Genomic DNA, 3,383 nt, shown 5'->3' on the forward strand with positions numbered 1-3,383 from the left:
AAATTAAATACAAGAGCGCCTCCCCAAATTCTAGCTCTGTTTCCTAACGATGAAAAACTCTACCCTACTCAATCAATTGCCCCTTGTCATGGGCCAGTTTCGTCAGTGTCTTACTTCACTCTGGTCTGGTTCTCTCAGCCACAAGGCTCTTCCCTTTTCCCTCCACCCCCTTAGGCCTGATGCCTCCCTCTGATAATCGCGCAGGGCTTGGAGGTAGGGGGCTAAGGCAGAGGCTTGGGGCCTGCGAAGTGTGACTGTAGAGGAGGGAGGGGCTCAACTCTGCCAGGGGCCCCGCCTCTCAAGGCCCCATCTCTGGCCCCAGGCCCTGTCATAAGAAGCAAAAACCAGCAGAGCAAGCTCATTACCCAGTGCACACTCTCCCTACCCTCACATTACAGTGTTTCAGCCAAGAACAAGTCTCCGGTGGGAATTCCCTTTCCTCTTACTTTTAAAATATCCGGTAATTAACAAACTAATGCTATTAACTGCGACAACAAGGAAATTACAATAAAATCACTGCAGAGTCCACAAGCAGTGGGTCTGGTGGGTCTCAGCTCAGTCTGGAGGGAAGGGACCCCGACCAAGCCCAGGTGTCATCTTCTCAGCCACAGTGGGGCCTCTTGGGCTGGGAACCTTCTGCAGGGGCTGTGAGTCCCTAACAGGTCAGGCCAGGCCTTGGGCACAGCTGCTGCATTTCCTGTGCAGGAAGAGTCAGGATCCCCGCCATTCTTCCAGGCCCAGAGGTTTGTGCTTTTATGAGACCCTTAAATAACAAAGTTGTGGTCTGACGCTGACCTGGACCTGTCCCCTGCTCTGGAACAGGCCCAGTGACTTCCTTTCAAGGTTACAGTAGGGCCTCCAGAGGATGCAGCTCAAAGAGAGGCTGGGGGCGGGGGTGCTGACGCCTGCGGTTTCCCTCCACCCCCTTAGCCCTGCTGCCTCCCTCTGATAATCGCGCAGGGCTTGGAGGTAGGGGGCTAAGGCAGAGGCTTGGGGCCTGCGAAGTGTGACTGTAGAGGAGGGAGGGGCTCAACTCTGCCAGGGGCCCCGCCTCTCAAGGCCCCATCTCTGGCCCCAGGCCCTGTCATAAGAAGCAAAAACCAGCAGAGCAAGCTCATTACCCAGTGCACACTCTCCCTACCCTCACATTACAGTGTTTCAGCCAAGAACAAGTCTCCGGTGGGAATTCCCTTTCCTCTTACTTTTAAAATATCCGGTAATTAACAAACTAATGCTATTAACTGCGACAACAAGGAAATTACAATAAAATCACTGCAGAGTCCACAAGCAGTGGGTCTGGTGGGTCTCAGCTCAGTCTGGAGGGAAGGGACCCCGACCAAGCCCAGGTGTCATCTTCTCAGCCACAGTGGGGCCTCTTGGGCTGGGAACCTTCTGCAGGGGCTGTGAGTCCCTAACAGGTCAGGCCAGGCCTTGGGCACAGCTGCTGCATTTCCTGTGCAGGAAGAGTCAGGATCCCCGCCATTCTTCCAGGCCCAGAGGTTTGTGCTTTTATGAGACCCTTAAATAACAAAGTTGTGGTCTGACGCTGACCTGGACCTGTCCCCTGCTCTGGAACAGGCCCAGTGACTTCCTTTCAAGGTTACAGTAGGGCCTCCAGAGGATGCAGCTCAAAGAGAGGCTGGGGGAGGGCCTGCTGACGACTACGACCTCTTTCTTTGGCCCTGCGGAAGCATCTTCGAGGTCGCCCTGTCCAAACTTCTGCGTTCCTTCCAGCACAGTCAGGCTGAGCTGCTCCTTTCAGGGGAGATTTTGCTCAGGCGCAGCCAAAGACCAAGAAAGCAGTGAGCTCGTTGTCCCATTGTCTGGAAGTCTGTGTCCAGTCTGACTTCAGTCCTCCATGCTGCAGGCCCATGCAGTTTCCTCTGGGGAGTTCCCAGCAGGCCTGGTCCATGGATTCCAGGGGCCCTTCCAACCCTCGCCTCCTGATCACAGTTGCCCCTGTTGGTCCTTTGAATTCCCTTCTCCCACCAGGCAGCCATGGCGACCCAAGGGCAAACTGTTCTCATTTTCTCATCCCTCCCTAGACTCTGTCCCCTTGCATAATGACAAATGTTGCTCAAAACTTTTAGGAATTCTGGTCAGAAACCCCCAGCAAAGTTATATTATCTCCATGAAGAAATCAAGGCTCAGAGAGGGTAAGTGACTTGTTTGAGATGACACAGCCCTGAAGATGCAGTGCTAGGACTTGAACACGGCGTCATGTTTTCCCACGTGACTATCTTCCTTGTCACCTCTTGATTAGGGACTTAATACTCCCAGTGAGAAGACACAGATTCAACTTTCTTTCCCCTCCATGACCTTACTGGGCTTGGGGGTGATAAAAAATTTCAAAAGAGCTCATCCCATCTTGCCCTTACAACAGCATTATGAATTGGGTGCTATCATCACGCAGATTTTAAATGTGGGAAATTGAGGCTTGGAGAAGCGCAATGCTCTCTGCCCAAGGTCACAGGGCCAATAGTGACAAAGCCAGAGCTTAAATCCATTCCTGTCTGCTGCCATAGCCCACTCTTGCCTTTAGCCACTTGCCTGAAGAATGAGACAGGCTGACTTGAAGTCCGCGACAGTGAGTCCAGCCAGTGCGAGTGGCGAGCCCGAGAACCTCATTAGGAGTGAAGCTGCCACACATGTCAAAACCCCAGGCTGCCCAGCCAGCCCCATTCAGGCTTCCAGCGCACAGTGTAAACATCCTCGCTAATTCACCAAACTCAATCACGTTGCTGGGATGGATTTTCCCATCATTACTCCTGAGTGAGTGACAACCTGCTCGGATACTTGCCTTCCCCGCTGCCTTCGGAGAGTTTCAGAAATCAGAACGCTTGCTCCCTAAGTTGATTTCAACTTGTCCTAAAGTCATTTTAATTGGTGAAGCATCAGAGGCAATTTGGGTAACTTTCTGAGAGCCCCTTCTCACCAGCACTGAGCTGGGGAAGGGGGCGGGGGGGGGCGGGTCTCGAATGCCACCAGGGCCCCAGGGTGGCACTCTCCCTCCTCTGATTGGTCAGAAGACTGTGCTCCCCGCTTTATGTTCGTGTTTCTTGCTGAGGTTCCTACCGCTGGCTCCTGAGGATAACAAGATTCATTTTCTCAATGGCTCTGACAGATAGGACTGTTATTGTTATTACACTCATATACCACCTTTCCTCTGAGGAGCTTAAGGCGCTTTACAAATTTGAAAATTATCTAATAATCTTCCAGCAACCCTGAGAGAGGGGGAGAAGCTGCAGCTAGAGGCACTGCAGTGCAGCCAGAGAACATCCGCACCCCTTGCCCCACCAACCAGGGAGGGTGGGTGTGAGGCCACTGCTGGTCTGGGGGCATACAGGGCCAAAGGCCTCGGAGGGTCCCACTCCTCCTGCTGA

The sequence above is a fragment of the Pteropus alecto genome, unplaced genomic scaffold (genome assembly GCF_000325575.1).
Source record: "Pteropus alecto unplaced genomic scaffold, ASM32557v1 scaffold78, whole genome shotgun sequence".
In the NCBI taxonomy this organism is placed as follows: Eukaryota; Metazoa; Chordata; class Mammalia; order Chiroptera; family Pteropodidae; genus Pteropus; species Pteropus alecto.